At 40.7% G+C, this 27003-nt stretch overlaps 1 protein-coding gene and 1 long non-coding RNA gene across 2 annotated transcripts in view; one reads left to right on the forward strand and one right to left on the reverse strand.

Annotated features, from left to right (window-relative positions):
* Positions 1-1282: 1282 nt before the first annotated feature.
* LOC131921428 (uncharacterized) lies at positions 1283-12132 on the reverse strand. Its single transcript, XR_009382007.1, has 3 exons — positions 11683-12132; positions 7165-7299; positions 1283-1657 (listed from the first exon to the last, which is right to left on the reverse strand). It is a non-coding gene; the product is annotated as an uncharacterized LOC131921428 (long non-coding RNA).
* Rnf180 (ring finger protein 180) overlaps positions 12101-27003 on the forward strand; it is a 171921-nt gene continuing 157018 nt past the window's right edge. Inside the window, exon 1 of the mRNA XM_059276124.1 lies at positions 12101-12258. The gene's annotated coding sequence lies outside the window, so the exon portion shown is untranslated. The remainder of the gene's footprint in view (positions 12259-27003) is intronic.

Here is a 27003-nt window from a genome sequence, read left to right on the forward strand (position 1 = left end):
GTAGCCTTTCAATTCACCAAAAACTCATTCTCTATTTCAGACACATCTCAATCATCGCTTCCTTAGAAAGACTCACTGAGCTCCCACATTCAAATCCTAGTATGTTGTCTTGTGTTCTTACTTTATGTTACTTTAATTTTACTTTCATGTGCACAATTGTGTGACTCACTTCTATAATACAGTATTACTTTCATGGGAGTAGAAATCATTTTATTAACCCTTACATTCTCCAGTACCAGTGCAATATCTGATTATTGACAAAAAATATGTTTAATATCAAAATGTGACTTTATAAGGATTACTAAAATCCTGCGTTTGTTGAAAACCTTAATAACTCGGGTAATTTTCTTTGCATAGATGGCAAGTGCAGTGTGATTAAAGAGTAAGATCAGCCAGGCAGTGGTGGCGCAGTTCTTTAATCCTAACACTCGGGAGGCAGAGGCAGGCGGATCTCTGTGAATTCGAGGCCAGCCTGGTCTGTGAAGTGAGTTCCAGGAAAGGTGCAGAGCTACACAGAGAAACCCTGTCTTGAAAAACCAAAAAAAAAAAAAAAAAAAAAAAAAAATTATGACCACCAGGAAAAAGCTATCGCAATGAATGCTTGGTACTGGTCCAGGAAATGGAGGACTTCTTTATACCTTGCCAAGTGATTCAGTATTTTGTGCCTTTGTACCCATAGGTCCTGGATTGCTCCTGTGCTCATGTTTCCATATGGCTTTACAATTTGCTATCGGTGATGGACATGGTAACGCCTCCATCCCAAGCACTAATGTCTCAGGCTGCACAGGGCACTCCTCCTTTATTTTGTTGTTGTTTTCACAGTCACTACAGTGTTTTGCATGGAAGTGAATTCTATTCATTACTTCATACAATTTGAAAGAGTTTTTTCCCTTAATATAGTATTTCTGTAGTACAGATCTTAAAATGAAAAAAAAAGCTTATCTTCACATGATTAGAAATGACAATGCACTAGCAATCATTTGATATTTTCCTGTTCCAACAAAGCTGAAGCCAAACAGGCCAGTGAGTAGTGGGTACTGTCTGGAAAATATAGGCCTAACCTTTATTGTATACTTCATTCTCAGACACCATCTGGACTTTAAGTTCTATCATCATGTTTAGTTCAGGCAAGTTTAGCTATTTTTTTTCCAAAAAGGCACAGGCACTTAGTGAAAGAATCAAATAATATCATTATCAGTGTCTTTCATACCAATCGATTGTATATATTCAAAATGATACAACTGTCAAATACAAATGCCCAATTTCATGAGTACAATATATCAAGAACTTTGCCATACAAGTTGTATTCCATCTGAGCAAGTCTCATACCTTTTTCTTCAGGGAGTTGATAATATAGGTTTCTTTATTCACCAAGTAGCGAGCAGTAAAATTAGCAGATGAGATTATTAGCTGAAAACTTGGGATTACTTCAACAAAGGACAGGAGAGACAACCATTCATAATACTGAAATCCACAAAGAGCTGCATGAAATAATTCAGACAATGCAAGTGCTAATGTTTTGGTAAATCTGTAGATTGTGTTTTCATGGTGTTTAAGACCATGACTTTAAATGCTAAGATACCCTGAAGCTTTAGTCTTTTGTAGGGAGAGTAGATGGCAGTCCGAAATTCAGTGCTTGCTGTCTTCACAGAGTGAGCTAGAGGAAGAAGTATTATGAAGTTTACTTTAGGAAGGCAGCACATACAAACCAAGCTTTACCCTGTTTTTACTTCTTCTCATTCTTTCTGATAAAAAAAAAATGCTTCAATCACTTATGTTCTGAAATGAAACAACAAACATGTGGAATGGAGCCCATAGCATTTGAAGATGGAAGAGGTAAGTGGTGTCTTTGAAACCAGTAATAGTCTGTATTAAATGAATGAGTTTTCTATGTAAGATCACTTTGAATTATCAACTTAACAAGGTAAGGTAATGAGCATCAGACTCTCATTATTGGATGTCAATAATCTGAATGAGACTACCTAAATGAAGGGTTAGTATCAAAAATATATAATCCTTGACTGTTATTCTTAAATTAATGTTATCTCTACTTAATGATCATTATGATAATTGACATGCTATAATAATAAACAATTGGAGTAGAAATTAATATTATAATGACTATATTGTTTAAAAGACTTTTTTATACTATATGTATTGAATAATTACAACAGCTGATTAAAATGTATTATTTACAGTAAGTCATTTTTAGAACTGAAGAAATATTGTGTCAAAGTTATTATGTGATTTTTGCCAAAGATCATGATGCTTAAACTCATAAATTTCAATATTATTTGGTAGTTTCAAAATATTATGCTTTTTTTCCTTTGCAAGAAATGTTGTCTATTAGTGTATTTTAAGGATTGAAGAATGACAATTCTTGATACATGTATTCTGGCTTGAGTTTCAGTAACACTAACACTATTTATTTATAAAGCTTCTGTAATGCAAAGGACACCATCGTACATTCAGTCAAAGCTGCAGCCTATAGAATGGGAAAATATTTTTACCAACTCCACATCTGTAGAGGACTAATATCCAAAATATATAAAGAACTCAAGAAACTAGATGTCAAAAACCCAAATAATCCAATTTTTAAAAATGGGGTACAAATCTAAACAGAGAATTCTCAATAGAGGAAACTCGTATGACTGAGAACCACTTAAAGAAATGTTCAACATCCTTACCCATCAGGGAAATACAAATCAAAACTACTTTGAGATTTCATCTTACACCTGTCAAAATGGCTAAGATCAATATCACAAATGACAGCTTATGTTGGCGAGGATGTGGAATAAGGGGAACACTCCTCCATTGCTGGTGGAAGTACAAACTTGTACAGACCAATGGAAACCAATATGGTGGTTCCTCAGAAAGTTGGGAATCGATGTACCTCAAGATCTGGATCATTCTTCGACATATACCCAAAGCAAATTTCATCTTATCAAAGAATGCTTGCTCAATCATGTTATTACTGCTTTATTCATAATAGCCAGAAACTGGAAACAACCTAGATGTCCCTCAACAGAAAAACTGATAAAGCAAATGTGGTACACTTACATAATAGATTGTTGCTCACCTGTTTAAAAGACTGACATCATGAAATGTGCAGGCAGGTGGATACAACTAGAAAAATTCATCCCTGAGCAAGGTAACCCAGACTCAGAAAGATAAATATGGTATGTATTTGCTTATATGTGGATATTAGCTATTAAATAAATGATAGCCAAGCTACAATTCATAATCCCAGAGAAGTCAGGTATAAAGGAAGGAACTAGGAGGGGCACATGGATCTCCCTGGGGAGGGGAAATAGAATATATTTTATAAGTGGATTGGGGACAGGTGGGAACTGGAATGAGATGATCAGGTGGGGAGGCAGAGGGAAGATCAGGGTGAGTGAGGGAATGTGGGGAGAGACAACTGGAATTGAGGGACATTTGATGGGTGGCATTGAAATATAGTGCAGTCAAAACTTCCTAAAATATGTGAAGGTGATCCTAATGAAGTTTTCTAATCATGGGAGATATAGAGTCTCAACTGGCCATCTCTTGTTACAGAACAGGGCTTCCAGTTCCAGGACTGAGTTACATCCAATTGAGCTGCTGGCCAAAGGAGTCCCATGGAAATCCCCAAATAACCCAGGCTGTTGCCAAGATCATAGCTTTCTCTCTGCAAACAGATAGCTGGGTCCCATTGCTGAAGACAGCACACACATAACTCATTGAACATGAAGAAGTTGATCTGATGCCTATATAGAACCTTCACCTCCACCTCCATCTTTTAGTGTCTTTGGTATGGGAAAGTACTCTGCAAGTTACAAAAATAAAATAAATAAAATAAAATAAAAATTATTTTTTTTTTAAAAAAAAGACACCAAGACCAACCCAGCCACAAAATCTTTGATCTACAATCTCTCCTGCCTGGAAAATATGCTTGGGCAATGGTGGCATAAAACTTGTGGGAGTAACCAACCAATAGCAGATTAGACTTAAGGCCCACTCCATGAGATGAAACCCATACCCAACACTGCTTAGGTGAACAAGCACCAGAGACCAGATAGCCTAGAGACTTAGGGTAAAACCAAATATTACTGGTCTAAAAAGCAAAAATCAATAAAATGATTCCTAATTTTTTTCAGCTATCCTCATAAATCAGTGCCATATTCAACTATCATCAGAGAAGTTTCTTCCTATAGCCTATGGGAACAAATATAGAGACCCACAGCCAGACATTTCACAGAGAGCAACCTTGGAACACACAGCTCTAAGTGTCTCCATCAAATCCCTCTCCTCAGAGCCCATGAAACCATGCAGAAGAGGAGGCAGTAAGAGCCAGAGGGATGGAGGACACCAGGACAACAAGGCCATCTAAATCAAGTGAGCCAAGGTCATGTGAACTCACAGAAACTGAAGCAGCAAGTACAGGGCCAACATGGGTCTGTACCAGGTCCTCCATGAATACAGTGTAACTTTCAGTTTAGTATTTTTATAAGACTCCTGACTATGTGAATGAGAGGGTCTCTGATTCTAGTGCCTTCTCCTGGGGCTCTTTTCTTTCTGTTGGTTTGCCTTGTCCAACTTTTATGTGAAGTTTTATGCTTTATCTTATTATATTTTATTTTGTCATGTATGGTTGTTATCTCTTAGAAGCCTGTTTTGGTTTTTGTTTTTTTTTCTAATGAGAGACAGAAAGGGATATGGAGAGGAGAGAAAATGGGGAGGAACTGGAAGGAGTAAAGGGAGAGGAAACTGTAATCAAGATATACTGTAGAAGAATCTATTTTTAACTAAAGGAAAAAAACAGTTGTCAGCTAAATAAAAAAAAGAAAAATATATGTTATACATCTAAATTTTATGCAGTAACAATATGATGCTAATAGGGCTCCTGATTTACTGGATGGAATGGCCTTTACTCCAGTAGTCATTGACGAACTGCAATGATAACATCAGAAACTTCCCCTTTTTATGATGTCATATGACCCCAGTTCATTTTAGAATGTGTCTACTTAACTCCTACCGTTCATAAAGGTAGAGCAGAGTTCAGGAAAGCTCTTTTCGCCTGTCTTCCAGCCTGTTACCTATAAGCACTGACAATCTCTTCAGTAGCTCTGGTTCTAGCTTTAAGACTGGTCAGCTGCAGGGATACACACACACTCAGGTTAACTTAGTGTCTCTCTGGCCTTCTTGCTGTTCTGTCAAACCTGGGCTCCACAGATTGCCCTTCCAACTAATTTTTCATGACCTCTTCATGTCATGGTCCCTTGTCCCTTTATCATTCTTAATTTCCTAATCTGACTTTGTATGAATCAGGCCACTGTATTTTATTAGTTTTCCTCCATGGAAATTGGCATATTGTTTTTGGTTCTGCAGACATAGAGTATTGGCCTGGACAAAAGGTAAAAATGGTTGGCACACTGATTTGGCTCAAAATAATGGCTTTGATATTCCTAATCACATTTTTCTGTGTCTAGTGGTGCCCCATCCCCAAACTCCATGTCTTATTTGTTCACGACACAAAGCCATATCTAAATCTTGGGGCTTGGGGTTCCCTCCTTTTCTGACATGTGAGCTCAGTCATGTAGCAGACTGCCTGTGATTTTGCAACCCTAGATGAACTAGAAAAGCAGGTGGCAACTACCAGAGAGGGAACATAATGCCTAGTATTTCCTGTTTCTCTGTGATGCTCTAATGATATCTGAATGTACTTCATCCTGGAAATGGACCATAATGATTTATGTCTTACACTAACAATGACTGGTGTTTCCTAAGTGGTTAATATGTGCCAGGTAACCTTTCAATGCACTCCACTTGGGGGAAAAAAATCACCAAAACCTCCTAACTCTCTAAGTGTCATTGTTATTTCCCTTTTCAGATGTGAATGCCAAGATTATACACTTGAAATAGTAGACTGGGATCCAAGGGAAGGCATCATGGCTTCAGAGAGCAACATCTCTGCTGTTCTGTGCTCCTTCATGCAGATCCATATGGCCTTCCTCATTCTCCTGAGCCTCTTGGCTGCACTGGACACCATGTGGTTATTCTTCCAACTCTCACAGTCTTTTAATACAATTTCATTTTAGATTTAAAAAAATGCTAGAAGTCCAACACCCATCCAAAGATTCTCTACTTTTCTCCTGGTGAATTCAAAATTTGAAATATCACCTCTGCTATGAATGATACTGATAGAAACCGAAATATTGTTCCCAAAATACAAAGACCATTGATTTCAAAACAATCCAAGTGCAGAGGAAGATTCTCCCCCTTCCCAAATCAGAACAGTGACTCATAAAATGAAACATCTCCCTTCAAACTCTTTGCTCCCTTCAAACAGGATGTGAATTCTGTTCCATACAAGAGATGCAATGCCTACTTATCACCTCAGAGAAAGCAGCATCGGATGACTCTGTCAGCCACTTTTATTTCCATGAATTTACCTTCCCGTACTTTACCACCTTCTTCTGTACAATCCAGAGAATGATCTATGATAGCTGTTTGTGGTTTTGAATGAGTGAGTTTGCTATGTAGCTAGCAAAATCTAAAGAATAAAGAGCAAGTGATAGACAGACAGACAGACAGATAATAGATAGCAGAGCAACATCAAACTGTGTGCTTAAAACATCTAACAGAAGTTAGGAAGGAAGTCAACTGGAGTTCACAAGAATGTATCCTCAAGTATCACTTCCAAGTAAAAGAATGAATAATAACAGACAAAGGTAACACCATCAGATTTGATGCTCACTCACTGCATCCCACAGAAACTCACTGGGGAAGCTGGGGCAGGCAGCTGGAGTTCTTGATTGGGCTGTCTTTCCATGGCTGAGTCTCTCACTGCTGAACCTCCGTGCCCACATCCCCAGCTTCTCTTTTTCACCTTTTCACCCCACGGGATAAATAATAACACTTGTCCGGAATGGTTTGGTTTACCTTTTAGCTGTTCTCAAGAACACAATGTTTCACTCTTGTGTTCTTTAGTTGGTTGCTCTCTCCTCCCTGTTAAAAGAGTTAGTTGGCATCTTATCCCAAGCCCAGGAGCCTTGGAGGACACTTTGAGACAAATATGCTTTGGTCTGAAATGAGGGTGGTAGCAACCCTGCTTCCTGAGTCATTTTCTCAATAGGCTGGAACAGCACATGACAATTTACCAACATAATGTCCATTGCTCACCTGTTACAGCCTGGAGCTGTTTTCCTTTGTCACCTCCCTAAAGTGTATTGCTCTTTGCTGGGACACCATTTACGGCACACTTGTACACCACAGCCTTGAACTGCAGCTGCCTTTCTTTCAAAATGTGCACTGCACCTGTAAGTGAACAGCTTTTTCTTTTGTTAGTCTATCTTTTGTTGCAGGAATCTGTCCCAACTGCAAACTTTGGCATTCAGAAAAATCTGTCTTTCATACCCATCAATACCATTACATCAAACCTCTTATTTTGAACTGCCTGCTGTCTTCAAAGCAAGTAAATATCCTGCTGGGGACTCAAGATTGATTGTGGCACGTAGTGTTAGGCTTATAAAGAATATTTTTCTAGCATTGGATGAGAATTTTAACTAAAGACAGAGGTTATATAATTTAACAATCAGAGAGTGTGGTTTCCCATCCCTGTCCACAGTTTCATCAACTTCAAAATTAGCTACCAAGACCCCATTCGAAGAAATTCAATCTTCAGTTAAACCAGAAAATATTAAAAAAAAAAAACTGTGTTCATACTGGAAGGTTTCCTTTCTTGTCAAGAGTCCTTAAACAATGTAACAACTACTTATACTATATTTACATTGTATTAAGAATTATAACAAATCTAAAGACCATTTTAAATCTGTGTGGGATTGGGGCTGGAGAGATGGTTCAGTGGTTGTGAGAGATGGTTCAGTGTTTGTGAGCGCTTACTGCTTTTGCAGAGAAAATAAGCTCCCAGCATCCACACCAGGTGATTCACAATCAGCTGTAACTCTATCTTCAAAGGATCCAACATCTCTGTCTGGACTCCGTGGGAACCTTGAGTCATAAATGCACACTATCCCATAAAAAATTATATAAAATCTAAAAAAGAAGTCTGTGGTGTCAGGCTTGGTAGCATAAACCTGTAATCTCAACTACTTGGAAGATTGAGGCAGGAGAGTTGCATGTTATAAGCCTGCCTAAGCAGTTTAGTGAAACTGTCTCAAAATAACACAAGTGAAGGAAAAAAGAGATGTAGCTCGGTGGTAGAATGCTAGTTTACCATGCATAGGATCCAATCCCTAGAACTGAAAAAATTAATAATGTATAGGAGGATATGTGTGGAATACATGGAGATACTGCACAATTTTGCACAAGGATTTTGAGTTTTCCCAGGTTTGGGTATTTGATGGAACCCTGGAACACTCCATCCTGGATACTGATGAATGACTGTACAAAGACTATTATTATATATAAATTTAGAATGCTTAAGCAGTCAGCTAGCCACTACGAGATGAGAAGGTTGGCAAATATTTAATTTCAATAGTCTAATAGTTAAACCACATTTACTTAACCCATGTCTAGTAGTCATAAAGTTATTTCTGCCATTTTGCTAAAGAGTAAGATGTTTTCCCTAAAATATTGGAAAATCAGACTATTGTGAATTTGTTAAGATACTTGTTATGATATTTATTTGGGGAAAATATTTCTTCATTTCGCATTACAAGGGGACCAGCGGTTGACAATGAGAGTATGTGCCCATCAAGGCAGGGAAGTCCTGGCAGCATACCTTTGACGCAGCTGGTCACATTGTGAGGCAGCAGAGAGGGTGAATGCTCATCTAACTTTCTCATCTGCAGCATCTGGAACTCCAGCCCCTGGAACAGTGCTGCCTGCATTCAGGGAGGGTCTTCTCTCTTCATAGCCTACTCTAGGATATTCTTCACGGACATGCTCGTAGGCTTGTCTCCTTGGTGATTCTAGACTCTACTCTGTCTGGTTGACAGTCCTTAACCACCAAAGGTGAGGATTTATAGGAACAGGGGTAACCAGAAGGCAGCTGCTTCACCAAAACACTCTCACCCCAGCATAGTGACATCCTTGGAGCTTCCTGCCCAGCGCCTCCTCTCCCAGCAATTGTTGGGTACATCTATAGCTAGGGAGAGCCCCAGTCAGTCTTGTTGGTCTTCCTGCATCTGGTGAGCCTCATTAGCTCCAGGGTCTTTTGAACCTTCCTCTTCCTCCAGGAGGGAGTGTGGGAATTCAGAGGCAACAATTCTTCCAAAGTTCAATCTTAACTGGGCATCCTGTGCTTTGATTTGCTGAACTGTCACCCTATCGTTTCTGACTATTCTGTGACGTCATGGGCAAAACTAACTGGATTTACATTCCTTAATCAGGAAACATCAAGACATTGGTCTTGTTTCTTCTTTCGGGGCTGTTTATGAAATGCAAGGCCCTTTAAAAGTTCTTTGAAAAGTAGGCATTGCCACTGTGGCTAAATAATACATTTTTCCTTCTAGAAGGTGCCCAAGCCCACCTTCTGTTTTTTACATGGCTACTTCCTCCAGTGGAAGGTCAGTACCTCTCAGGCTTCAGAACACTTTGATTTCACCTATTATCTCACTTTTCTGACTCCACACAGAGAATGGTTTTGTTCCTAAAGCCAGATTTGATCTACCTGGGTAATTCACAACAACCTCCCTATTCAGGTCTCTATCCTCAATTAAATGAGTAAATTCCTTTTTGCTTTATAATACAGGACGTTAAAGATCATGGGACTATGCTATGAACAAATAGTGAGGGTGTGTCTATTTTGCCTGCCTTAATTGTTTGGAATGTGACCTTCAATGTTCATTTATTAGAACCCTTACACATCTTTATTATAGTATGGGCAAGAGGGTATGGAATGAACTTTGAAGACCTTGTATAGATGAAATATTTGTAGCTTCCCACTTCATGAATTTCAGTACTGCAAACAATTTCCCACAGAATTTATGGTGTATTGTTTGTTTTTAGAAGTTCAATGTCACTTTGGCTTCTGAATCTTCATACTGTTCTATTTTATCCCCTGCTGGACGCTATTTGGGTTTATTTTGATGCATGTTATTTACCATTTCACAGTTAATACAGTTTGGGTTGGATCACTTCTGTCTACCAAGCTGAGAGCTTGCATGGGTTGTCTTCCAGTTCTGAGGACTACTGTCCAGGTTCTGTATTTGACAATTATTTTTTTCTCTGTCTGAGTTATTGGCTTTAGCTATTTGAAAATCCCTTGCTTAGTTGCCCTGGATGAAACCTACAGTATAATACTGAAAAGGAGTGGCAAGGATAGGTGTGCTTGTCCTCTTCCTGATTTTAGTTATCCTAAGTGGTTATGGTGCGAACAGTGGGTGTCTCACAGATACCCTTTCCTAGGTTGAGGAAATTCCTATCTGTTCCTTGTGCGTGATCATGAAAGGTATTGTTGAATTTTGTCAAATGTTTTGAGGCTGGCATTGGTCCTACAGGATATGAGAAAGGGGAGATCAAAAACCCAAGTCTAGGTGTGTGTGTGTGTGTGTGTGTGTGTGTGTGTATGTGTGTGTGTGTGTGTGTGTGTGTGTGTGTGTGTGTGTGGCTAGCTTTCTGCCCCCAGCAATAGGCAGTAAGTCTCCACTTCCTTGTGGCTTTTGTCCACAGCATTGCATTTCCATTTCTCTCAAATGTCACTCATTTCCCCTACATGTGGCTGGCCTCTGTATATCTGTCAAGCCATGAAGGAGAGAGGAGGTTGGGGAGCTCACTCTTACCCTCGCAAATCAGTAATTACACAGAAGAGATGCAATCCCTGACTGCAATCAAGACACCTTCAGAACAACAGAAAAATTGAAGAAGGGGCAATCACTGGACAGGACACCCTAAATCCAAATAAAACTTCAATCCCTCTTAGAGTTAATGGTCTCCCCAGCTCCCTGTCTTTTGACTCTTTAGTGACCCACCAGCCTTCCCTTCATCTGGTGAGGATCATTTCATTATTGTCCTTTAGTTCATAAAATGGGATACTATATTACTTTTGTATGTTATACCACCCTTGGATTTGTGAGATAAACCACACCTCGTCATACTGTATGCTAGGTTCCTTTGCTAGCATTTTGTCGAGGATTTTTGTCTAACAACATCCACCAAAACATTGGTATGTTGATCTGTAATTGTGTGTGTGTGTGTGTGTGTGTGTGTGTGTGTGTGTGTGTGATGACATTGACTTTGTTGTCTCTTTCACTTTGAAGGTTTTTTGTTGTTGTTTGGCACTGGAGCCAGGGTCTGTCTCATGCTGAAGCCCAGGATGCCCTTCAACTGTGTTGTTGCATTTGTGGGTCTTTAACTCCCGACAATCCTCTTCTCTTGGCCTCCCTAATCAGTACCAGGTTCACAAGTGTGAGCACCGAGCCCAGCATTGTTTTGGTTGTTATTTCACTTCCCAAAGGAGAAATCATTGGAAAGCCCAAATAAGACACTCCAGGCAAGTGTAAACTTTTGTACTTATCAGTGAAAGCAAGATATATTGGGGGATTTCCTTCCACTTTCGATCCCTATTCCCGAAACCAGTTTATCAAACATGCTTTGAAGATTCGGAATCTTAGTCTTTTGATCAGCTATTTTAATTGCCCCGAATCTAAAGTTTATAGACTGACTAGTAAACATTTACTCCACAGGGCCCCTTCACTTCCTGAATAGCACTCCTGATTTACCTCATCACCGACTCACCTCTCAACTGCAATTTGCCAAGAGTCAGATCTCTTTAGCGGTTAATCTCGGTTGCGCATGGGTGGAACCCCCAGTCACCAGAAGGTAAGCGACAGAGACACATCAGGAGGGAAAACTGAACCCAGGTAGCGGTGCCACCTTTAGAGTCAGGGATGAGGAGGGGTGGCCATCAGGACGTCTGCCGATTTTAAGCTGGGAACAGACGCTGCACAGAGCTTAGAGTCTGCACTCCAGAGGCGCTAGGTGAAGGCTGGGGAGAAAGCACAGACTTTGGTTGCTCCGGTAAGGGGCTGAGCACAGGCGGGGGGAAACTTTCCCACGGCCCCTCTGGGCCGTGCGAGCGGGGCCTGCGCGGCCGGCGGGTCTACGCGGGGTCAGGCTCGGCGCCGCCCACGCGCGGCTCGTGGGAGAAGCGGAGCCGGCGCGCAGGCGGATGCTGGGCACCGAATCCCAGGCCACGGGGTCGGGCTGCGGGAGCCGCTCCAGCGCTTTCCGCGGGGTTTGTCTCCTGTCGCTTCCCGTCTCCGGAGCCGGCCTCGCCGTGGGTGCTGGGAGCCGGGCGGGGCGCGGACGCAGGTAAGAGCCGGTCTGGGCCTGGCGTGGGCCCGGGGACCCCGGGCTGGACGCACCGCCGCCTCCCGCCGGCCTCAGGTGACAAGCAGAGGCTCAACTTTCGCACCTGATGGCGGGGCCTGGGCAGCCCGCGCGGCCGGCGTGGCCCGGGTCTGGAGCCGGGTGGGGCGGCGGCGCCGGGGGCGTGGCGAGGAGCCCGGAGGGTGGGAGCGGGGGCTGCGCGCCGCGGGTCCCCGGCCGGTTTCCAAGCGCCAGGGCGAGGGCGCACACCCCCTTCGGCGCCCCGCTCCGCACCGACCCACTTTCTTTTGTCTGGTGCATTTCAGTCCTGGCGTGCCAGCTGCTTTTGTTGCAGCCCTGAGTCCGGGACCGTGCAGACTTTCTGCCAGGCTGAGGTGATGAGCGAGCTCTGAAGTGCATCTGGACCCTGGGGAGCCCACGGTCCCCAGAGAGGGGAAGTTATTATGAGCTTGATAATTAGCAGTAACATGTGGCTATTACCCTGTGCTTTTCCAGATAACCCTCAATATTTTTGTTGCAGCTAATAGTTTTAAGTGCACCTATAATAGCATTTATTAGGTAACTTCAAAGGAGCATGGTGTGGGCAGGTTACTTATTATCCCATTTTATAGACCAGACAGCTGGGGCACCGAAGAAGAAAAGTGATCCTATCTACACGAAGCAGGCTTTGTGGAAGCTGGTATTAGAACTTGCCTGACAGAGCTTCGCTTTGAATGATCCAGATGCTCTCCCAGCTCCAAGCGAAATTTTGTGCTGAGAGAGTGCCAGTGAGGTTTTGTGCTGGCTAGTTTTATGTCAACTTGACACAAGCTAGAGTCCTTTTGAAAGAGGAACCCCCAGTTGAGAAAATGCCACCACCGGATTGGCCTGTGGGCAAGGCTGTGGTGCATCTTCTCCATTGAGGACTGAAGTAAAAGGACCCAGCCCATTGTGGGTGGTGCCACCCCTGGGCTGGTGGTCCTGGTACTATAAGAAAACAAACTGAGCAAGCCAGGAGGAGAAAACCAGACAGCGGCCCTCCTCCATGGTCTCTGCTTCAGTTCCTGCCTCCAGGTTCCAGCCTTGAGTTCCTGCCCTGACTTCCCTGGAAGATGTACTGCAGGCTGTAAGATGAAATAAACCCTTTTCTCCTCGAGTTACTTTTAGTCATGCTGTTTCATCACAGCCATAGAAACCCTAACTAAGACAGGTTCTATTTTATTTTGCTCGTTGCTAAAGATCTTTCTTTAAAAACAGAGTAGGATCCTTTGAGACTCCTGCAGTAGTGTTTCTGAAAGTAGACCTTGAAAGTCTGAGTAGTTTCCATGGTTGAAAAGCACCGTGAGAGTCTTAGTATAGAGCAGAAAGCCTTCATGATGCCTGTGTTCAATCTTTGCTCTCTTGTTTAAGCATAGTACCCCTGGCAGCCCAGAGACACTTGGTGGTGATCATGGCAGAGATCCTCAACATTAACAAATGAGTAGCATGGAGACGGGTTGCTAGTTTACCATACTCATGAAGGACTGAACATTTAGGAGAAACGTCATTTTCGATGAAAATTAACTTATACAGTAATTGCATGCATATTCTATTGTTGATTTCTCATCTCCCCACAGCTTTCAGCAGTTAACCAGGTTCCCTGGGATTTGCCTTTAAATTGTTTTATAAATAGATCTTTTATTGCTCAAGTTTCCTCTCATTTATATTTGGTTTTTTAAATAAAGTTTCTCATCTAAAAGTCAGACTTGCTTTCTATGTAGTGTTAGCTAGAACATTTATGAATGTATCTGAAGGCAGTCCTCAAACTCTTTTTAATAGGTATGTCCCATTTAATAAGTAAGTCCCATATACCACGCAGGAATTTTTCCAGGCAAGTAATGCAGAGAATTGGTAATCATTTTTAATAGGCCTCTGTGATATTTTATGACACTCCTACATGTGTAATAATACTTTGTATTATTTATTTCATATACTGCCTTTTCAGCAAGGAGCATAAAGCTAAATATTTTTACTTAAAATTTGAAACTACAGCACACAAATTTTACAGGACAGTTTGCCTAGTCTTAACAGTTCTCTTTCCTTTAACCACCTCCACTCAGCTGTCTGGAAAAAGAGGAATAGTTGGAGAATGAAGTCATACCTAGAAAATCATTTGAACTGGGTGCTGGTTTTCATCTTCATAGTGTGACTGTGCAGTTAGTAAATTCTTTCCTCCCCTAAACATGCTGTATGGTTGAAGTTTTCAAAGAGATGGCCACCTAAGGAGGCCAAGTGTTTACTGGAATAGGACCGCTGCTATCCAAAATTATTTTGACTTTTGGAGTCATTTTGCAGTCAACATAAAAGTGTCATTACCTTTGTAAGCATTTGCCTTTGTGTTTTGCTAAATCAAGAAACAAACTCGGCCTGAGAACTCTTTTATTTGCTGAATTTGGAAGAATGGTTTTGGGCATGGCTGTCTCACGAAGTTCCTCCTTCAGTGTTCTACAGCTGCTGACCATGAAGACAATTTAAAAGAACAATTTGGAAAACAAGTTGGGCTTGGGGAAGTAGATCAGTACATGCTATAGCATGTGTGAGCTCTCCAAGTTCAAACCTCAGAACAGCCAAAATGCAAAATTTTAAATAATGACAGTATCAGAATGCAGCCTTCCTGGACGGCTACCCTAAGAGGAGAAATGCTTACTTGTAGCTTAAATTCTATACCTGTGTGTACATTTATATATTGTCAAGTATTCTGAGAAGGGTTAATTTGCCTTGCAGTCTATTGGTGCCTCTTTCCGGCACTGACTTTTTTTTTTTTTAACATTAAAATAGAATTTGTTTACACAGATCACATATCTTACCAGAACAGTGTTAGGCTGAGAATGTATTTCATATAGAAGAAGCTTGAAATTCCTATCAGTGAAACTATAATTTATTCTAATAACTTAGAGCCAGAGTTTGGTTCCATATTATATTTTCAGTCTAACACAAGGACAAAATGCTTTATCTCCTAGGGCCTAGCACGGGCGCTCAATCTTGACAGTGGTGTCCTTTACATTTTATTTAATACCTCTTAGCATAGATATTTGTTTTATTCAATTTTCCAGGCTTGAAATAGTTATAAGTATATTATGTGATATATATATATATATATATATATATATATATATATATATATATATATCCATTTGTGTGACTATAACAAAATACCTGAAACTAGGTAATTTACAAAGAGTAAGAATTCATTTCTTACACTTGTGAGTATTGGGAAGGCCAAGAGCAGGAGCTGGCAGATTTGCCATATGATGGGAGTTCAGGTCTCTGCTTCTTCTAAAGAAGTGCTGTATTCTTGGCTGAAGTTGGAAGGATAGAAAGGGGCCTAAGCTAGTCCCTGCCAGTCTTTTTAACAAAACATAAGTTTGGAAATTAAAAATCTTCTAAAGCACAGAAGTGAGAAGGAAGCGATCATGTGAAACAGATGGTTCTTAAGTTGTAAATTGGGAGGAATTTCCTTATATTAGCTCCTGCTGCACGGTAGGGAGTTGCTGGTAAATAGAGGCCAAGAGGTTCCATTCTGCCCCTGCTGTGACATTCTCCTCTACACAGGACCTCTTCCTCTCTGGAAACTGGACAAATAGCACATGGTCTCTTAGCTGCTGCTCTGTACTGTGGGAATTGCTGGATTATCGTTTACCTCCTGTGCTCCCAGGAAGTTCCAGGAAGCAGCCAGGGAGCAGTGGTGTTTGTGGTGGGTAACAGGATGTTTGGGGACCAGGTACAGAAAGAGCTCTGGAGGTTGTAATTTGTGTTTTGTTGTTTGTTTTAACTTATATCAGTTCTCCTCTGTGGAAATGGGTAGGTAGCAAAAGGGTACGAGATGTCTCCTGTCGATAAAGAACAGAGAGCGGAGAGCCAGGTGAGCAGAGAACCAGGTCGCGATGACCTGTGAGATACAGTGAGAATGGTCTGACCGCTTTGTACATTGGGCACCTTGTTGACCACAGAGCTAGGCGGGCGGGTAAAAAAGTGATTGTGATTTCTTCAAACTGAATGTGAGATACCAAGTCTGGGCTGATCTCCCTCTGGCTGAACTTAAATATGTATCAGAAGGCAGAGAAATTAGGCAAGAGAGAAGAGCCTCAGAAATTCTGCCGAACAAAGAAAGATTATCACTGAAAGGAATTGTGATGTGGCATTAACTTTATAACTTGATTGGGAGTGGTGTGCTGCAAGTCAGTAGTGCTCAGTCTTCCCAGATTTCCATAAAAAGTAGAGCGTTTAACCTCTCCATTGCTTTCTAAGGTAGACATTTGATATTGTTGTAAGAAATAAAAGCTTACTTTGAAAAAAAACTTTGTTTTGCAAATAAATCAGTCTGATTTATAAGAACACTACATGCTCTTAACCACTGAGTCCCTCTGTCCCTCCCTCATAAGAATAGAAGTTTGCACCATTTAATAAGTACTACACTAAAAAAAAAAAAAAGCTAGTTTTTTTTTTTTTTTTTTAAGTAATACTATCCTCTTCCTGTATTTATCTTTGAGGTTTTAGTTTAAAACATATGGAGGGGGAAGGCATACTACTTACTCTCTGCCATGGCTAATTGAAAAGAGGAAAATAGTGAATTTTCTGATGGATAGTTTAATAGAATTGTAAAAAATTTTAATATATCCAGCAGCATATAGTCATCAAAGTATAGAATGTTGTGAAACCCAGACTTTGTTCTGTAATGGTGTCTCTAAGAAAGCTGTCTTCTGTAGTTCTTTATGAGGCAGATGAGACCAGCTTCTTTTGGTGATATTTGCTGACTATTCTGGTGATGCCAATAAATGATGGTAATAAAGTACTTTGAGCGGTCCGAGGACACAATGGCTTTGTTTCTGTCCTGCATGTGCTCGCTTTCTGATTCATTCATTAATTATGTTGCCCAGCACTAAACCGTCCTATAGGACAGCCAGCCTTCTGTTTCAGTGAGTTTCGCGTATCTTGTGATTCATCCAAAGTATTAGGGGAAAAGTGTCTGTTCTGAACTGGTCCAAACTTTTCCTTGTCGTTATTCACTAAGCTATGTAGTTTCACAACTAATCACATAACATTTGCATTGTTTCAATATTATAAGTAACCTGTAGGTTATTTATCACGCACAGGAGTATGTGTGTAGATTATACACAAATGGGAGGGCATGGTACGGAGTGAGTAGAGCCTCTTAGTGTTGGGTACCTGCTCGGGGCACTGGAATCAATTTTCTTAAGATACCAAAAGGTGAAAACGAACCACTGGGGGGAGTTTGCCATTCAGCAGAAAAGGCAAACAGCGTGGAAGAAGTAGTTAGCAGTGCGATCAGCATTCAGGAAGAAAACCAGAGAAGGCATTTGTAGAAAACAAGAGAAGGTGAGACCTAAGTTGGAGAAGATTCATCCCCTAACAGAAGGGGGCGTTTGAGATGAGACTGGAAGGCTGTGACAGAACTCCGGACAGAGTATAAGCCTTCCAGGGACCCAGGGCTTGCAGCAGAAGGGAGCGGGCTCAAGGGAAGAAGTGACAGAAGGCTGAGTTGCTGGACTGCAGAGCAGGTGGCTGCCAACCAGGGGTGCGCTCCTACCTGGTCAGCACAGAACTGGCAAGTGTCTGGAGGAGCAAAAGAACACGATCCATTTTTCACCTTAAAGAAGGACGCCATGTTCAGTGTGGAGAATTAAAATGCTTCAGGTTTCATAACACAAAGCTTCAATGCCTGCAACCTTAATTGATGGCCTAGGACTTGTGAGCTTAAGCATTTGCTTGTTTATGGCATGTATGGGCTGCAAGCTCTTTGACCTGGCAAAAGAGAGACATCTACTCCATTGTACCCTTTTAAAAGAGCTAACTAGGAAGCTCTGACCTCTGTCCACCTTGATCCCTTTCCTCCTTTCTACCTTTTCCCTTCAGGACTCTGAAAATCTTTTACTGAAGTTTTCAGGCCAAACCCCAAGAGTGTTGGTTGTAGCTCTGAGTGACTTCGTCTGTGATTGGAATTAATTTTTCTTGCAGAGGTTAACAGAAAGTAGAAGCTTCTGGATATGATGATATGAAAGAGTAAACTACAAACAACTACTACCACTCTAGATATTTGATTAAATACCATGACAATGCACTGGTTATTTTGCAATAGAGGAGAGAGCTCTGGGAGCTAAAAGGAACAAGGTGTAGGGGAGAGGACTTACAGAACATAGATGCATGACATAAAAAACTACCTTGATATGGGACTGAGGTTGTCTAGGGACTTGCATTTTTGTTGTTTGTTTTTTCGAGACAAGGTTTCTCTGTGTAGTTTTGGTGCCTGTCCTGGATCTCGCTTTGTAGACCAGGCTGGCCTCGAACTCACAGAGATCCACCTGGCTCTGCCTCCCGAGTGCTGGGATTAAAGGCATGCACCACCACCGCCCAGCCAGGACTTGCATTTTAATGACCATGTCTACAAAAGATTAAGCTGGAGGTATACATTATGCTGAGACTCCTAAGTAAAGCCAAGACTAGAGGGCAACATTCTCATTTGAACAGCAGATTTGGAGTGGGAAAGTAATCAACAGACCAAGAGAGATTATAAAGAAGTCTATGTTGACCTAGTTTTCAAGCAGAAGTTAAGAAAATGTTTTATCTGAATATTCTCTGCATAAGGTTTGTTTTTAAACTTCTTGTATAAAATTTAAATTACACATTAAAAAGAGTGTTATGAATTCTGTATCCATAAGCCATCTTTAATAGTTATAAGCCTTCTGTTTCTTTTTTCCCACTATATATTGTTTGTTTCTACATTATTTACTTACATCTGGAAATACTTGACTATTTACCTCCAGTCTGAAGATCTTTAATGAACAGCGTGACCGTGTTGTATGCTATACCCAACAAGATTAACAGTTTTTATTATCATCCACTACATAGTTTATGTATTGGTATTCTCAAGTTGTATATAAATATCTATATTTAGAGTATATTTGTTTGATTAAAGATTCGAACAAGTATAGACACTGAATTTGACGGTTCTCTTTATCCCCTTCTCTCTGTGTGTCTCTGTCTTACATAAGCATTCTTCTGTCTCTTGATTGTTTTATTTGTGTATTATAAATTGAAATATAATAATTATATACTCATGGAATACAAAGTGATATGATGATAATTGTGTATATTATAGATGGTACATATGACATGTAGTATATATAACATATACTGTATGTATGTACATTAACACTGTACCCTATTGTTAACTGTATTCATGGGGCTGTGCAACAACTGTAAGAGATACTCTTCCTGTCCATATCTCTTGCCAATAGATACCTTACATCTCAAGTTTTTCCTCCCGTTAAAACAATCTATTTTTGAGAAAAAAAAATCCCATATCTTTTATCCTGTAGAATTCCCTACATTCTGGATTTGGGTTGTAGTGTCTTTTAACACATTCCTCTGTTCTTCATATAGTACGAAAATTAGTTCTCACATATGTACACATGATTAAGTTGGTTTAGATTTATTTACTCTTAATTTTTTAAGGGTTCTTCATGAATGGTGCTGAAACCTTCCTTTGCACAGCACCAGAAGGCACATGATAATTGGTTTTTATGGCCAAACTGTATCCCTCTGTTGAAGATCCAACTCCTGTTATCTTAGAACATGACTATTTGGATAAGTGCCTTTAGAAAGTTGATGGCATTGAGATTTGTTTTGTAGTGTATCCCTGTTCCAGCCTAGTATCTTTACATTTGTGTACATAAACAGATAGTATAGATACACACTTATACAGCTAGTCCATGTGATGCCAGAGAGACATCAGTTCAACTCATCAATACATTAAAATGGAATAATATCTGATATGTTTGCCTCTCTTTTCAGTGCCCCAAAAGAAAACAATAACTCCAGAAAACAACTAACTCCAGATGTGTATCAGATATCTTGTTGTATTGCAAGGTACTAAACACATGGGGTACTGCTTATACTCCATTGTTGGGAGTTACAGGTAGAAGGAATAGCAGTCTACATTAGTGCAGTAGCTGTGGTTCAGTGATGTGAGCACCGCCTAGCAGCATAGGGTACAGATGATCTGCTCAAAGCTAAAGCTTAGTGAAAAATAGAGTGAACAATAGCAGTGCCAGGAGCTTTGAGCTTTCTCTTTTGGGCAGACGGTGGAATTAATAGATAACAAGCTCAAATTTCTTGCCTTACCAGTATGTTTATCTACCTTGTAAAAGAAGACTCTGTCTTAGTTAGGGTTTCTATTGCTGTGAAGAGACACCATGATCATGGCAACTTTTTAAAATTTTTTTATTCATTTTACATACCAATCACAGTTCCCCTTCCCTCCCCTCCTCCTGCTCCCCCTCACCTCCCTCCCACTCCACTCCCTTTCACTCTCCAGAAAGGGTGGCCTCCCATGGGGAGTCAGCAAAGCCTGGTACATCAAGTTGAGGTAGGACCAAGCCCCTCCCGCCTGCATCAAAGCTGAGCAAGGCATCCCACCATAGGGAATAGACTCCAAAAGGCCAGCTCTTGCACCAAGGACAGATTCTGGTCCCATTGCTAGGAGCCCCACAAACAGACCAAGCCACATAATTGTCACCCACATGGTCAGTCCCATGCAGGCTCTCTAGCTGTCGGTCCAGAGTCCCTGAGGTCCCAGGAGCTCTGGTCAGCTGTCTCTGTGAGTTTCCATATCATGATCTTGACCCCTATTGCTCCTGTAATCCCTCCTCTCTCTCTTTGACTGGATTCCCAGAGCTCAGCCCAGTGCTTGGCTGTGGATCTCTGCATCTGCTTCCATCAGTTACTGGATGGAGATTGTGATGACAGTTAGGGTAGTCACCAGTCTGATTACAGAAGAAGGCTAGTTCAGGCACCCTTTCCACTATTGCTAAGAGTCTTATCTAGGGTCCTACTTTTGGATTCCTGTTGAATTTCCCTAGCACCAGTTTCTCCCTAACCCCACAATGATTCCCTCTATCAAGATATCTCTTTCATTGCTCTCCCTCCCTCCCCCAACTTACCCATCCAGTTCCCTCATGTTCTCATCCCACATCCCCTCCCCTCTAATTCCCACCCCGCCCAGTTTACCCAGGAGATCTCATCTATTTCCCCTTCCTAGGGTGATCCCTGCATCTCTCTTAGGGTCCTCCTTGTGAGCTAGCTTCTTTGGGGCTGTAGATTGTAGCCTGGTTATCCTTTGCTTTTCATCTAATATCCACTTAGGAGTGAGTACATACCATGTTTGTCTTTATGAGTCTGGGTTACCTCACTCAGGATGATTTTTTTCTAGTTCCATCCATTTGCCTGCAAATTTCATGTTGTCATTGTTTTTCTCTGCTGAATAGTACTCCATTGTGTAAATGTACCACATTTTCTTTATCCATTCTTCAGTTGAAGGGCATCTAGGTTGTTTCCAGGTTTTGGCTATTACAAATAATGCTGCTCTGAACATAGTTGAACATGTGTCCTTGTGGTATGTTTGAGAATCCTTTGAGTATATTCCCAAGAGCGATATCTTTGGGTCTTGAGGTACATTGCCAATTTTCTGAGAAGTTACCATACTGATTTCCAGAGTGGCTGTACAAGTTTACACTCCCACCAACAGTGGAGGAATGCTCCCCTTATTCCATATCTTCTCCAACATAAGCTATCCTCAGTGTTTTTGATCTTAGCCATTCTGACAGTTGTAAGATGGTATCTCAGAGTCATTTTGATATGCGTTTCCCTGATGACTAAGGATGTTGAGCAATTCCTTAAATGTCTTTCAGACATTTGAGATTCTTCTGTTGTGAATTATCTGTTTAGATGTGTACCCCATTTTTAATTGGATTATTTGGTATTTTGATGTCTAGTTTCTTGAGTTCTTTATATATTTTGGAGATCAGCCCTCTGTCAGATGTGGAGTTGATAAAGATCTTTTCCCATTCTGTAGGCTGTCATTCTATCTAATTTACTATATTCTTTGCCTTAACAGAAGCTTTTCAGTTTCAGGAGGTCCCATTTATTAATTGTCAATCTCAGTGTCTGTGCTACTAGTGTTATATTTAGGAAGTGGTCTCCTATGCCAATGCGTTCAAGGCTACTTCCCACTTTCTCTTCTGTTAGATTCACTATAACTGGATTTATGTTGAGGTCTTTGATCCACTTGGATCCAGTGGGTGGCAGGGGTGGTGGAACAGCCTGCCCTCAGGACTCTTACCTACTGACCAGCTGCTGGTGCTGCATTGGAAGGGAGATGGGCATAGGGTCTAGAGAGCAAGGGCTGTCCAGGCAGGAGAGCAGTTACTTACTTCTTCCTCCAATTGGTGCAGGTGGTACTTGTGTCTCTGGAGGGTCCGCTGATGCCATTGGGGATGATTGGGCGGGGCAGCAATTCTTATAAAGGAAAACATTTAATTGTGATGGCTCACTTACATTTCAGAGATTTAGTCCATTATCATCATGGCAAGAAGCAAGGCAGCATTCAGGCAGACATGTTGCTGGAGAAAGAGCTGAGAGTTCTTACATCTTGACTCACAGGCAACACGAAGTGGCCAGAGATACTGCACAGTATTTTAAGCATAGGAGACCTCAAAACCTACTCCCACAGTGACACACTTCCTCCAACAAGGCCACATCTACTACATCAAGGCCACACCTCCTAATAGTACCATTCTCTATGAGTTTATGGGGGCCAATTAGTTCAAACTACCAAAAAAAAAAATCTTTTGCTTTTTGTAAAAAAAGTCTCTTTACAACTGTTTTCTTTGTTCTAAGAAAAAGAATGCTAAAATCAGATCAGTGCCTCTCTGTGCTTCTCCCTTCTCACCTGAATTTCTTTGACCCATTAAAGATAATATATTCATCAAATGTGAGTGTGGCAAATTTCAAATAGCTATTAACTTTTGGCTAAAACCATGCTTCCTATCATTTCTGTATACTTAATATAGAGTAAATATGCTTAGCCCTTATCTCTCTGAGAAGTCACCTGGTGTGTGTGTGTGTGTGTGTGTGTGTGTGTGTGTGTGTGTGTGTGTGTGTTGGGGGAGGGGCATTTCATTTCACTCTCAGGTCTTCACTTGGTTGTTTTCCTGTGAGAGTCTTTAAATTGTTTGTCTACTATCTCACAGTCAACTAGCTTACAACTTGCATTATCCTTGTGTGCTGTCAGAGTTCACATCTTGGATATCCTTTGCATTCCTTGATAAGGCAATAATTGCTGAGGACATATGTATTGGATAGATAATTATTTGTAGCCTAAAAGCATAGATTATGATTATCCATTTTCAGCTTTTTGAGGAACCCCCGTACTGATTTCCATAGTGGCTGTACCAGTTTGCACACCCACCAGCAGTGAATATGTGCTCTTCTTTCTCTGAAGCATTGCCTGCATGTCCTGTCGTTTGTTTATTGATCTCAGCCATTCTGACTTGAGTAAGAATTGCTATCCCCAGAGATCATTGTATCACTTACCCCTTCCTCAGAGAAGCTTCTTTCAGCAGATGGTAATTAACACAGAGACCCACAACTGGACACTGTGTGGAGAGTGAGAAACTGTGGAGCATTGAGTTCTGAATGAGATGTTTTTATTAAACCCCTCCCCTCAAGGCTTAATGATCTATGAGAAAGTGGAGATGAGAAGGTTGTAAGAATCAGAGATGGTGGGTGACACCAAGGAAACATCATCTTCCAGACACAACATGGTTTGTGTGGACATATGAGCTCATCGAGACTGTGACAGCACACTCAAGACCTGCACAGGTCCCAACCAGACAAATTCCCAGCACTGAGAAGGGGGAATGGATACAAAGTCCACCCTCAACAAGAATCAGTTTGCAAATGATACCTGCTAGGAAATGGGCAGTTGGTTTTCTCAGGCTTCATGCCAATACAAAAATGGACTCCCGTGATACTTTGTGTGCTTTTTGTTGTTGTTGTTTTGTTTTATCTTACTGGTGTTTTTGTTGTTTAGATTCCTTTTTTATTTTTGGGGAGGGGGAAAACAACGTGCATTTGAGTGGGTAGGGAGGTGAGGAAGATGCGAAAGGAGTTGGGAGAGGAAGAAAGGATATGGCCAAACTATATTGTGTAAGGAGGTTTTAATGAAAAAATGAAATTCATTTTGTCCAGTAAAGGACACAGAAATGTTTTAATACCAGTAACAATATGGAATAAAGCTAGAACGCGCTACTCAGGTTTTATTCACTATAAGTCCAATATCCAAGAATCAAACTCCATTCATTCTTTTCAGAAGCTTGGTGTCTTGAGCAGAAATACAAATACTCTGGTAATCAATATGTTTTATTCAATGCTTTCAGAGAATGGGCTTAAAGATTCTGAGTTTTCAAACTAACTTCTTCCTATAGCATTTTATTTTGTTTTGCTTTAGATTTTTTTTATTTTCATTAATTATTCCATGTTTATATTTCATATTCATTCATTTAATAAGTACATGCTTTGTTTTACATTTCTTTGACTATCCTTTAGTCAAAGGCAGTATTTCTTAATTGAACAAATTTAAATATTAGGAACAAGAAAAGGGCTGAATTTATTAGAATTACAGCATTTCAATAAAAAAAGCATTTGAAACTGTACAAGAATTGTGCATAATAGTGTTTCATTGTAGGGTCTTAGGCATGGAATATTTTCTTCATTTACAGAAAAGACATTTAAGAATCCAAAGGTATACATTTTCCCCTATGTGACATTTATTGTCTTACTTTTGTGTGACTCTAAACTTAATAGATGGTAAGATAGATTCTCCTCATTTTTTAAAAAGTTGTAAGAGTTAGTTAGCTATCATCAGTAAATAGCACCAACTGCATTAGAATGTATTCCTGAAAACAAAACTTGTGAAATTACCATATAGTAACTTTATAGTTTGAATGGGAAACATCCCCCATAGGTGTATGTATGAAACACTAGGTCCCTGGCTGGTGCTGCTGTTTGGAGAGATAGTGGACATTTAGAGGCATGAGGTATAGCTGGAGTGCACATAAATACAAGTATATACACACTAGATTGAAAGACATATTTCAGTATCTTATTAATTTTGCTTATATTTACATGCCTTACTTTCCCCAGAAAATGCAGTCTATGAAGTATAAAAATGTGGTTTATACTCAATAGTTTCACTCATCTTTGAGATCCTTTTCTTTTACCAAGGTGTGTAGCAGCACTTAAAATGGATAAAACTAATCAGGGTGTGAAACTTCCAAAATATTTGCATTTCTTCAGTGATTTTTTTTTATAATCCCTAAAGGTATCACCTGGTTTGAAAGACAGCAGGGAGCTTTCGAGACTTCAGTGCCTGAGCTGCAGCAGTAGAGGGGTGGGGGTTGATTTATAAGGATTAAAGAGTGGTATTCAACTTCAGTTGAAGTGTATAGTTTAGACCCTGTTGGACAGAGTAGGAAATTCATGGGAGTTACAAGTGTCAGATTCGTATAATTGTTTTCATTGTCTTAGTTTCATATCTTGTTGCTATGACAAGCACCCTGGCAGAAGCAACTTGAAGGAGATAGGGTTTATTTTGGTGTACAGTTCCAGAGAGATGCAGTCTGTTGTGTCAGGGAAAACATAGCAGCAGGCAGGGAGCATATGGGAGCAGGAGCAGGAGCTGGCTGATCATACCGCATTCACATTCAGAAAGCAAAGGAAGAAGAGGAAGTGGGGTCATGCTGGAAGGCCTTAAGGCCTGTCCCCAGCGGCCCACTTCCTACATCAAGGATCACCCCTTAAAGGTCCACAACCTTCCCAAACATCACCATTAGCTGTGCTCAAGGGTTCAACACATGAGCCTATCAGGAGCATTTCATACCCGAAGTGCCACATTCCTTAAGGTTAGTTGTGAGTTGTATAATGCCTAAGAACTGAGGAATTCCAGGGAGATAGCTGAGGACTAGGAGAAGTAGCTCTAAGGGAATATGGCAGGCTGGGTTTTATTTGGTTTTTCCTCAACAGAAGTTGGGGTACTTTCTAAGAAAATATTTGACTGTGGATACCAAAGGAACTGTTAAGATTGACTTCATCATTTTCAAACCCAGAAGTGTTTAACCTCAACAATTACTGAAGAAGATTAAAGGCTCTGTAATTCAGGGTTTAGACAGTTGTAGAGTTAATAAATTAGAAGCTTAGTCACTGCAGCCCCTGTGCCTAGAATTGTAAAGCTGGCGGTTTGGAGATAACCTGATTCCTTCTCCTGTTTGTGCAGATGAAGTATTTGATAGCTTGGACTTAGTGGAAGCCAATGTAAAGGGAGCTTAGGTAACAAGCCAGCTCACCCTAAATAGCGCATGTGCTAAACTATTTAGTGAACTAAGTAGGAGCCATAAATTCTGAAAGAAGCTAGACATAACTGAGAAGTTACCTTCAGTTCTATTTAGTAGAGAATGGTTTTTGTGGTTCAAAAACCAATTTATGATTGTAACTTTGGAAACTGATTGATGTACATCTTTGTAATATATCACAGATTAATCACCAAGTTCAGTTTTGTTAATTCATGGCCATGGGTTATTTAGGTTGGGGTGCTTTGTATTGCAGGTCTTCTGTGATCAAAACAGATACCAGGGTTCAAGAGCAGTGGATTGGGCTGAAGTACTATTAATTTTACAAATTGACCTTATCTGTAAGCCCATTTCCAACAGAGTTATTATGTATGATGCCCTGTCCAGTAAACAGCCACTGGTTCAGAGCCCATTTTGCAAAGCAGTTGTGGACTACCACTTAGGTTCGTGCATCCCATATTGTGAGATCTCACTAGCATTAAAAAATGATACTCTTTAAAATCTG

The sequence above is a fragment of the Peromyscus eremicus genome, chromosome 11 (genome assembly GCF_949786415.1).
Source record: "Peromyscus eremicus chromosome 11, PerEre_H2_v1, whole genome shotgun sequence".
Classification (NCBI taxonomy): Eukaryota; Metazoa; Chordata; class Mammalia; order Rodentia; family Cricetidae; genus Peromyscus; species Peromyscus eremicus.